General features: G+C 34.4%; 1 long non-coding RNA gene across 1 annotated transcript in view; it reads left to right on the top strand.

Moving 5' to 3' along the window:
- The window catches only part of LOC120769024, a 124,728-nt gene that overhangs the window by 57,878 nt on the left and 54,389 nt on the right, over positions 1-12,461 (top strand). The window contains exon 2 of the long non-coding RNA XR_005704815.1: positions 5,680-5,691. This is a non-coding gene — a long non-coding RNA (uncharacterized LOC120769024). The remainder of the gene's footprint in view (positions 1-5,679; positions 5,692-12,461) is intronic.

Raw genomic sequence — 12,461 nt, 5'->3', positions numbered from 1 at the left:
GCAAAACAATGAGCGCCAAAAACTTCCTAATCGGCCTGTCGGAATGTGTTAATGTGGCATGATGCTGAGCTATTACACATGTAGAGGCAACGTCGTACAAACGAAGTGACCTGAATTGAATCGGATTGGTTTGGATTGATGTGGAACCGACGAACCGTAGCGAGACAGATGTTCGCTAACCTGTAGATAAATGCGTACACGCGTAGTAACGAAGGTACTTGTGGCACTTGATGAATTCTTACTTACATACGAATAAAGGCATGTCGTCGACAAATTCTTTTCTACACTGACACAACCGTAAAATGACAGTTTTTCTATGCGGGCCCGGCGGCTATAAACATACCCACATGCTAGGCTGATGCTCCGGCATTTATCCGTAAATGATGAAGTGTGTATATGAAAGGTTCGTGCAACAGCCGCCACGTAGCCGTGCCACTTTGTGCGTCACAAGTGTGGAGGCGCAAAGGTGGAGTGTAGTAAAATAAGGAAGAACTGGATATAAAGAAGAGCAGTCACAATTATCTACGCTTGTCTCCATTTTAGGCGTCATCAGAGCAGATGTGCAACGACTGCTAAGTACTTCTTATGCCATACAAAGATGCATACTTGGGAATCCCCGTAGGGAAGTCAAACAGATTGTTGCGCAGGGGTTTTTTTCAGGATCGTGTGTAAATTCCAAATTCCTGCTTCAGTCGTAAAAAGACTTTCATGAGAACCCTGAGTAAATTTTGCATTAAGGACTCTCTCAAAAGACTACCTCTTCTCTGAAGATGTTATTTAAAGGTTCAACTATGTATGTTGTGATTCAACCAACCAGAGATTCAACCGTTGCCCTCAAGTGTTCCGAATACTTCCTACGGCGGATATTTAGCTCCCTTAGTTTCCAATTTCACTCTTCGGTGCACTGAGCTCTCTCATCTGGTGGTTTTCAAAGGGGTCTTATAAGACAATTTAAACTTAAACTTCATTCGAGATCAGTCTTCGGCTCCATCGCCTTCACATTCGGAACTTTCAGAAAATATAAAAATTTGACTAAATATGGATCATTACAAGCTAATAAACTAAGGAAATCTTAGATCTTTCATAACTTAGTGAATTTTGCCTTTGGGGGACAACGAATCTTCATGAAGAGAAAAAAAACCGTTTGTGCAGAAAGAAGAAGAAAGAGTAGAGGATATTTAAACTGTCCCGGTACTGGGTTTTCACGGGTGAACAGCAACAAAAAGAAGAATACCTACTGAGTCATGAATTGATAGAGTGTAATATCCTTAATTGACTTCCTGGCAGGTCTTTAACCGACTTTTTCAAAGAAAACTGAAAAGTATAGCATTTTCTCAAAATTTCCTACAGGGCCTGTTTGGAATCTATATATCTAAGAAATATACATATATACCTAGTACTAACTAACTTCCTGGCAGGTCTTTACCCAATTTTTCAAAGAAAAGTTAAGAATATAGCATTTTCCCAAATTTCCTACAGGGCTTGTATGCAAGCAATATAACTAAAATATATGTGCATATAGTACTAAATATATTAGCAGCTCCTTTAGTGGCGCAATCATTTGGAGGAATTCAATACAGAAGAGAGTTCAACGACAGGCGAACAATTTACAAAAACAAAACCAAAAACTCAGGAACATAAACAATGAAAAGATATTGAAAATTGGAAAATGTCTTTGGCATGGGGGTAGTTCAGCTGCCGGGCACGCTTGTTGTTGGGTGCCAAGCAGAAAACTGCGCCTAAGTGATCTCAAGGAGTTGCCGCACGGATGAGCAGCTGGCCTTCTAACAAAAAGGACAAAGGCTGCGTCTGCGTCTTCGCTTGCAAAATGGGGTAGTAAGGACTCATTGAATGCTGCACGCATGCTAACTGGAAATTTTATACGTATACATATATGTGTGTGTGCATATGTTACACATACTCATGCATTTGTTTATCTTAAAATGTGCGCATATGAAGAAAGTGTCTTGCTTTTTGGTTTTGGTTTATGTGTTTGCAGTGAATCTCAAGGTGCGCCTGCGCATCGCATTTCCTCTAGATTCGAAAAAAATTACTTTACTTTGTTTTCATTTCTTTTTTACATGCATATATATGAAATTATTATATGCGTACATACTGTATGTTTGCATGATTTTCTTATTGCGTTGACGTTGTTATTATCTAGAGGGATTTGAAAGCATTTTCGTACAGAGTGCATAATTTATTGCTGGCGGCAGAGGACTAGCGAAAAAAAACAAGGCAAAAGAATAATAAGAGAAATTAGAAATTTTCGGGAAATTCGATACGTTCTATGGCGGTTTGAAAGAAAAGGCATGAAGTTTATACATATGTATGTATATACTCGTACATAAAATATTGTTTGTTTGGGTATATATGTATGTATGTAGTTGAAAGGAAATATGGACTCCTTGTACCAATTTTTCATACAAGAAATTTAGCACTCATATGGAAATATAAAATAGTGTATATACATATGTTCATATGTACTTATACATACTCATGTTTGCTTATTCAAATAACTTTGCCTTTTTTGCTTTGCGTCTAGCCCAAATTTATGAGCGAAGGGTTTGAAAATCATGAATTCAAGAACTTATGTACATACATACATAGTACATATTTGTTGTACATACATACATATGTATGTATTTCTATCTATTTTACATACTAATTGGAGCTAAATTTTTACTATGATGAAAAATATCCATAAGCTAGGAATATTTATAAAAAAAAAATTCTGAAAATATTAAATTACTGATGTAAATGCATAAATACATATATACATATGTACAATGTACATACATACATTTGTACACACTCGTATATGGTTTCGGTTCTGTTCTTTTCTAAGATGTGCCTGCTTTTAAAATATGGTGCAATTCACATGGTAGGTGATAAAATCCTTAAAGTTCAAGGGTTATATCTAATAAAGCCCTGCCACCTAAATCCACCCCTTTAGCGCTGATAGAGACCTCAAGGGCAATATCTGGAGACTTTTTATTTTGAAAAGCTTTTATGATATTTTTTTATTTAAAGTAGATGATTGCAGATGGGTTTCAGCTTCTTCAGCGAATTTTGTTTTATCTCTTCAAGCGACTGAAAATGGCTTCCACGAAGCGACAATTTTAGTTTGGTGAATAAGAAAAAATCACACTCAGCTAAATTTGGTGAATACGATGGTTGATCGATGGTATTCTTTGCGTTTTTGGCTTTAAATCCGGTCACAATAAAGGCTCGATGCGATGATGCCTCATTTTCGTGTAAAATCCATGAATTGTTCTTCCACAATTTCGGCGTTTTTCATAAATTTTCTCACCCAAACGCCTCAACACGGCCATATATAACTCTTTATTGACCGTCTTCTCCGGAAGAGATTCATGATGCACCAAACCACAAATATCATAGCAATAACAATGTGATTTTTGAGCGGTTTTTACCTTCCGATGATTGCTGACTTGTGTGAAGGTCAAACTTATAAACCCATATCTCAACGGCAATTATATATAATGAGAAATTGGAATTCGCAAGATCAAGCATGTCCGAAGAGACTCGTTTACGATACTCTTTTTGAAAAACAATCAGCTTTATCGGGACGAGTCGAGCAAGAACGCATTTCATACCCAAAATATCCACTAAAATCATTCCAACGTATATTTTTTTGTAATATCATTTAATCGGAGAATTTAATTACAATTTCCGTGTGCTCTTTTGTCAGAATGTATTTCGAGCTTATTTTGCTTTTGCATTGATTTATTTTTAAATTTTATTCATGACCCCACCTTATTTATCCGCTTTTATGAGAAGTTCTTTAAGACTTCTTAAAACTTTTGGTAAAAATTTTCTAATTAATTCTACATACCCCATGATATTACACTTATTAGACATTTGGTTTCACATTTTAATGTGACCTAATGATATGTATTTAGGAGCTGATTAGACTGAGCACATCATACATTTAAGGGAATTATTTTATTATCAACTTGAGACCTCATAAGGTTTTAGTTAGTCAAATACTAAAAGCTTGTTCTTAGAAATCACAGCCAACTAACAACAGTCATTTTGCAGCACCTTTTTGACAAATAACTGAAAGTGTTTTCTTATGGGTAGCTGACAGTAGTCATTACACCGTAAAATAGTTAGAGTGACTGATATAACAAGTCCTAATATTTTTACCACCAATTTTCGTTCAACAAACAAAAATTCATCCCAATTCGGTATAATTTAAAAAAATATCAATCATTATATTTTTTTTTAAATTTACTTCGATCAATTGATGAATATACATTTATAAGAAAATAAAATTTTTGCTAAACGGTTACTCACCTCTTCATATGTATTTTCACGTGAGTTCGAATTCGATTGTACGCTGCTGGCAATGGACCGACGAAACATTTCGCTGCAAATGTATAGAAATAATACCAAAAATTAGTCAAGTCAAGAAATAAACGAATTTTGATGGTTAAGTAGTCTTCTCGGCACTAAGTAAAAGTTTTGGTTATAAAGAGTGAAAAACTTTTAAATAATAAAAATTGCTAAAATACAAAAATAGTAGCACTTAAGTATTTGAAATTCCAAAAGAAGGGAAGCAGAGGTGGATAAGAATCTAGTTTGACATAAATGTTAATTTATATTTTATTATGCAAAAAAAAACAACATAATAACAATTTGGCGGGAAATTAAATTGTTTTTATTTAAAATTAGCTTGAATATTAAAAATAATTCTAAAAAAAATCTAAAATAAATAAATCACGACAAACATTAACTTAGGTTGAAGTGAAGCTAATAATACTCTTCACAAATATGTACAAAATATTTCTTACACGAACTTGATTTGATCGGTTGGTTTGTATGGCTGCTATATTATATAGTGGTGAGATTTGGTGATTGAAAATTAGTGGTGCTTTCCATTTTAAGTCGAAGTAAGATTTCCTTTTTAATATTTTCAATTTCAAAAATGCGGTAGGTTTGGGGCATAGTAAGTTTCGAAAGGAAAAAAAAATTGTTGGAGGTAAAAAGTCAGGAATCTAGGTTTTTTGGATTTTTTTCACATCGATTTTGAGGTTATGTGAAAGAAGTCTTTATACAGAAGTCGTAGCCCTTTTCATTATCTACAACATTGCCATATAATCTTCTTCTAAAAAGTCGTAGTATTACTATAAATCGAGAATAACCCCTCTCGCCCCTCCCTTTCCTTTGCCCGACTTCAGATCGTCCGGAAATTAACTTTTCTTTAATGTTTGATTATTTTTCGTTTCCAGTGGGTCTACTACGAATTTCCTTATTTTTTTAGAATTTTCAAAGGCTTCAGTACAAGACTATATAGATTATAAGATATAAAGAGAGACAGTAGATTTTACCTCTGTTTACACTGCATATTTGAGTTCGAAATTAATAAAATCGGGTAAAACGCGCCCTAGACCGCATATAAATAACAGGCCATATATGCCTGAAGGTACTTCCCTGGCTTTAATCCTTGCAAATTGCAAGAGTATGAAATGTTTGGTTATGCCCGACCTTTGCTCACTCTTATTTGTTTTAGTATAATTTAGTTCAATGATTATTTGATTGTCTTATATTTTTTATTTATTTTTTTAATACTAGTTTCTAAGTATATTTTAACTTATGACCCATAATATTTTGATATTTTATTCGAAATATCTTTCTTTTCTCTTTATTTTACAGTTGCCGCTGGCGGTAAGTAGTGTTGAATAATCAATTTAAGAAATCTAATCAGCTCATTAATCTTGCCACGTTGTACATTGAACCTTTCATCACCCGGCCATATACTCCTAGGCACACTTAGACTTTGGATCACAAGATCATCAAATCAGCAATATCATAAATAACAATTAAACAGCAAAAAGAGCGAGACAAGATCACAAAAAAATAAAAACAAACAAAAAATAGTAATATTTAGAAACTAGCAGCATAATGAATATAAAAATTATATTAAAAAACTAAAATTAGCTCAAGCGCTAATGACAAAAGTATGCCCAATTTGTACCGAAGCCATTGACGCATTGCCCAAAATGGCAAGTATGCCCATTTTCGGAAGGATTTCGAATTTCGCTCATAAACCACGCTATCTTAATGGCAGAAGACGCGCATAAAATGAAACCGACATTAGATAAAAACGAAATTAATATGAAATTTAAGCGTTCAAATAGCAAACAGTTACGTATGTCATACCTTAAACGTTGACAAGGCGTAGGCGCTGGATTGGCCAGATTGGACCTTGAGTCGTTTAGATTTGTTGTAGAGCTGTTTAGTTGCTGAATGCTGCTCATACTGTTGTTGTTGTTGTTGCCTGCTTTTATTTGATTGCTGTTCGCATTGTTTTTGTTATTTTTAATATTATTGTTTTTGTTGTGCTGTTGTTGTTGCTGCGGTTGCTGCTGTTGTTGCTGGTGCTGATTATGTGGCATGCCACCGGTCGTGTGACTCGCATTTTTATGACCCAAAGCCATCGTCGACGACATTTTGAAATATGAAAGTTATTTTTTCAAAAATTATTATAGCAATATTTGTTGTTGGGTTTTCGTGTGTGTTTTCGCGCAAAAGTCAGGTGTGGTGCGAGAAGTTCTATGACACTACACCAAATCCACCACACCAAATATGGTTATTTCATTAGTTTTAGAGCTTTCTATATTTTGAAACACTTGTTGTTGTTGTTTTTAGTTGTTTCACTTGTTCACTGTCGTAGCCACGCGCTGCACGCTTCTGCGCGATTTGTTGCGCTCACTCGCTTTTGTTGTTGTGATTTGTGTGTTCGCTGTTTTTGGGTATTATTGTGCGATTTGGTGTTTTGAGTATTTTAATTGGTCCGATTTATATTTTGCAGTGGAATTAATTTGTGGAATTAATTTGTTAACACAACACCTTTTTTGGCGCACTTTTATCGCTTTTGTCTATTGAATTGTTTATATTTTGATTTTTTATAGATATATTTTTTTCAATATTTAATGATCGTTTTGCCGGACTCAAATGATTGTTGAACTTGTTTGCTGAAAAAATTTATGTGTCACTTTGCTTTTAGTAAATGAAATATGTAAGCCTATTTGTGAATTATAAAAATTGCGAATTGATTTTTGCAGAATTTTCATTATTGAATAATATATTTTTCCCCTGTATGTGCAGTTTAGATGACTCTTAGAAAAATAAAACTATATAAATATAGTTTTTTATCTTGAACTTGAGGTTACTATTGTGAGCCAAAAAATTGTAAGATTTTTTAATTTAAATTTCGGACGAAAAACCATTCTTCGAAATATTTTTTCTCTAAATTGGTCAGTGATGTCTGTGCCAAAGGTCACATTGAAAAAATCATTAGTGTTTAGTATACGCTTGACTTTCTGAAGTAGGCAAAGTGCATTCGGCGATCATTGCGATGAGTGAAAATATTCAATAAAATCCATCAAATTCTGTACGCGGAATCAAATTTCTAGTACCGAAATGTTCAGTATGTTGAAAACAGCCTTCGGTGATGATTGTTTATTACGAGCAAGTGTTTTTGATTGGTACAAATTACTCAAAGAGAAAGATAAACCACGTCCACGGCGGGCATCACATTAACTAATGATCAACACGTTCATAAAATAAAGAAATTCGTGCTTGAGAAGCGACAATTAATAGTCAGAGATCTTACTGGTATCGTTGGAATATCGGAAGGATCAATGACCATTTGGATATTTGAACCATTTTGGACGATCATTTCGGCCTAAGAAAAGTGAAAGCACGATTGGTTTCAAAATCAGTAAATTTTTTGAAATACAGCATCGCATTAACGTCTGTGAAATAATGCTTTTTTATGCGAATTACCACTCTCAATTTACCAAAGAAAAACAAAACAAACAATTTTGCAGATTTATTAAAAAAATCTTTTTTTAGAAAATTATTATTTTGTTTTTTTTTTTTAATTTCTTAACGAAGCTCATTTTCATTCAGCCTATGCTGCAAGAGATCCTAGTGTTTCGAATTTTTCATTTTTAAGGTTTCAATTTTCTAATTTTAATCGCAATATTACCAAACAACCTGTCTCAGTAAGGTTCTTGAAATGAAGACAAAATTTGAAATTGCAATCTTTGGGGTTTGAAGTGAAGCAAGCTCGTGCAGTAAAAATTGTTTAAGGAGAAACAATTTATTTTCTTAAAAACTTATTTTTTTGATTGTAAGTTAAAATATCAAATCTCTAACCTGTTCTAAGCCTTCTCGAAATAATTGCTACCTTACTTGTTACAATGTTGATCGATTATATAACCATTTATCAGAAAACTCATTGCATAGGCAATTAACTCGCATGTCTTTTCAAAAATATTTTCACAACCTGACATGCCACATGCAACAAAGTCCGCTGGATGCTCAATGATCAGCAGCAAGCAATTAACGAGAGCTAATAGATACATAATCAAAAAAAAAAAATCGGCACAAATTAGTTAACAGAAATTAACTTGTTGAAAACAAACAACAAAAAAAGAAAAACAATTGCAGACAGTTTCAGTTTCCACACACAACAGGCAATTCATACTTCTCTTGCCGCCTGAGACAAAGTCTTATTTTTGTTATTTTTTGTTTTTGGTAGTGTTACAAAAGCGCTGCCATATTTGGCCAGCGGCTGGCTAGCTGTCTGGCAGTTGGCGCAATTAAATACACTGTTGGAAGAGGTTACAAACAAAAAATAAAAAAAAAATCATAAAAAAAATAAAAAAAAATTTAAAAAAAAATAAAAAAAATAAAAAAAAATATTTTTGAAACTAAAATTGCAAAAAAAGTTTCGAAAACTATTAAAAAATTTAAAAATTACAAAAACAAAAAAATCTCACGCAAACTTCGCAGCTATGTATTTGACGCTGCTTGTGAGTTAATGCTTCCACAGCAAGTTCGTTGCTTAAGTCTTTCGTTTATTCACAAGTTTTTCGTTTTTCTATTCGCTCGCGTGCTTTTTTGCGTATTATATTTAATCACTCGCATTCGCTTTCGCACTCGCCGTCACAACACAACACTTTGCGCCAAATTGAGTAATTTTCACAACAGTCTTTCGACAGTTCCAATTAGGTGGCAGCGTCTTATCGAGTCAGTGGGCAGAGGATCACTTCATTTGGCGCTTTCGCTTTTCAATTCACTCCAGTTCATATCTTTCACAATTTTTTTCTAACTTTTCACACAATTTGTATGAGCATTTCGCAGTCACATTGATAACGCACTTTATTTTCCGTACGCGCATGCGCATTCGCACTGATTTCTTGCAAAACTGATTTATGTCATCCTCATCGACTGGCGTTGGATGACCATCACACAAGCCAAGCCACAATCCCATGGAAAGCTGACTGCGAGTGCTGCTGATGGCGCTGACTGATGGGCGCTATTGTTGTTGTTGTTGGTATTGATGTTGTTGTGATTGTTGGTAGTACGTCGGCGCAAAGCGTCAGCACTTGCCAAGCGAACAATTAGTTCTACACGTCACATACGCTGCAGGAAGTCATTTGAACTTGACGTATGCATGTCCATGCCAATGAAATGTGGAGAAGTTGGAGACACAGAGGAGAAGTCGAGGGTATGGCGATATGGTAGCATAGCGGCGACGCAGCGGCTTCGTAGTAGCGACGCAACAGCAAACGTACAGTAATTGTTGCAATTGTTTTTGTTTCCAACTTAGTCGCCGTCGTCGGAACGACGCAGGCGGCCGTCTCTGAGCGCTGCCTTATACGCAACACTGGTAGCCGTATCATCACCGACTTGCATTAACTGCGCAATGTCATTTCCCCCTTTCGATATACTTAGTGTTGTTTATTGCTGTTGTTGCTTTATGCTCATCTTCATCATAATCAACAACAATAACAGCAGCAACAGCAGCAGCATAGTAAGCAAAGCTTTTTTATCTCATTTCTCTTTCTTCTTTCTTGTTACTAAAAGCGATCACATGTCCTTCTACGGATGTGCGCTTCGGTATTAATGACATTTGCGCGCCACACTGCGCAACGCACTCTGCAAAGGCAGTGATTTGCAAACTTTTCTTCATTGTCTAGATGATTGGAAGGTTAGCTTGTGTAAAGTGGAGAGTTGATGTCTTATAAAAATATATTTTTTTTATAATAGTCTATAGATTGGCCTATCAGATGATTATCTCATTCATAATTAAAGTTTTGAATTTCAGAAAGTTTTTGTAAATCAAAAGGTTTTTAGTTAACATATTTCTTATGGATTGAGTCATTGAGTTCCGGTCAATTCTGGGTCGGTGTTATTAACACTTCTAGTTTATATCTGACTTGAAGAAGCCTGGCGTATAATTTGGTAGCCACTCAAGGCTGCTTAAGAGGCTATACCAGTGTGACACTTTAAAAAATTTTTTTATTTGCTTTTTCATTATTTCTTATTTCCAAAAATATCCTGTGAAATTGGCAAGATCGTATCTTGAATAGGTTTTGAATGACAGCGTTCTAAAGAGCTACCGCTCGGAGGTGCAAACATATATCTACTTACATACAAGTGAAACTTTAAACGCGTTTTTCTGGAAACTTTTTTTTTTAGGAGGTTCACATGATATTTTAGTTCTACTTAACCGTTTCCTTTAAAATTCTTCGTCATTAAGTTTGATAGAATATTTTGATTTTGGCTAACTTCGAAAAACTAAGAAATTCGTTTTTTTGAATTTCGAAATTCGAAGGCAAATAAGATTTTTGCTTATTTCGAAAAATTGAGAAATTACTTTTTTTTTAATTTCGAACATCGAAGGCAAATATTTTGATTTTGGTTATCTTCGAAAAACTGAGAAACTACTTTTTTTTGAATTTCGAACTTCGAAAGCAAATATTTTGATTTTGGCTAACTTCGAAAAATTAAGAAATTACTTTTTTTTTAATTTCGAAATTCGATGGCAAATATTATGATTTATGCTTATATCGAAAAACTGAGTAATTACTTGTTTTTTGAATTTCGAACTTCCAAAGCAAGTATTTTGATTTTAGCTAACTTCGAAAAATTGACAACTTCGAAAAATTGAGAAATTACTTTTCTTTGAATTTCGAACTTCGGAAGCAAATATTTTGTTTTTGGCTAACTTCTGTGAAATTTCTTTTTTTTTTGAATTTCGTATTTCCAAAGTATGTATTCTGATTTTAGCTAACTTCGAAAAATTGACAAATTACTTTTTTTGAATTTAGAACTTCAAAGGCAAGTATTTTGTTTTTGGCAAACTGAGAAATTCCTTTTTTTGAATTTCGAACTTCAAAGGCAAATATTTTGATTTTGGCTAATTTCGTATAAACCGGCCTAATATAATACATACCGGTAAAAACTCGAAGTTCCAATTTGAGTCGGTTAGAAATTTTTTGTAAAAATTTCCAAATCGTATGGTTCTTCTTCTGTGAAACACCGAATAGAGTTAATATTGATTTATTTACATTTTTTCTGATATAAAACGCCTTGGAGTTTAATTAAAATAATATTAATATCTCCTTGCCGTCTAAGCAAATTGTTGCTAACTAAATGGTGCAATTACCTTAGCATTCATTACAATTATTCGAAATCCTTGGACTACGCGTAGCTTACCACTAATAATCACTCACTGGCCACTTCAGCGGCAGTTGAACGAGTGTACTTAACTAAAAAAGATTCGGCACCACCTGTTACGTGCAACTTATGCTATTGTTGTTGCGGCGGCTGCAAGCAAAAATTGCTAATACGTGTCCTCAGCTCATAATAATAAACCACATTAAAGTCAAAGTGGCTACGTCCAAGCCGAGCGAGATGAAGCTATGACTACCGCATTTGCTGCCGATTCTTGGCAGCTACTGACACTACCGTTGTCGTTGTTTTTGCTACTGTCTGTTGCTGATGGTGTACTTATTGCTTCTACGCTGTCTGTTTTGCTGTCATTGTTGGCCACTTTACTCGTTGCTGTCGCTTCCGTCAATGTGCAGAAATAAAAAGGGCTTCTGTGCCACCAGCAGCTGCTGCAACAACAAAATACATACATAATATTGTTGTTATGATTGAAGTATGTTGCGGTTGTTCCGAGTGTCGAGGGGTTCCAACATATCACGTACTGCAGTTGTGTCTGCCACGGACATGTAATATATTTTATTCGACATATGTACAAACAGTTATATGTATATTTTATATGTATGTATTTATGTTTACATTTATATACGTAATCATCAGCATAATTAACCTCTCGCACGAGCAAGTGTTTGTTGTTGTTCTAATATATGTGTAGGTGCCTGATGTAAGCGAACGCTAATATGTTTATGGACCAAGTGGTCCACGGCCACTATCTTGTATTCAGTTCATTAACTCTCTTATAAATTTATGAGATATGTTGGAACTCTTCTCCCATATGTTAACATATTTTATGCTGATTTTTCGATCCAGTCTCAGAAATCTTATTTTCGGAATTCAAAGACTGTTTTTTGTTTGTCAAATATATTCTTAAAAACAAATTGTTTTTGGAAATATGTATCAACCTTTCC

This window comes from Bactrocera tryoni, chromosome 2, assembly GCF_016617805.1.
Source record: "Bactrocera tryoni isolate S06 chromosome 2, CSIRO_BtryS06_freeze2, whole genome shotgun sequence".
Lineage (NCBI taxonomy): Eukaryota > Metazoa > Arthropoda > Insecta > Diptera > Tephritidae > Bactrocera > Bactrocera tryoni.
The sequence above is the reverse complement of the archived record's forward strand: the minus strand, read 5'-3'. Positions and strand labels throughout refer to the sequence as shown.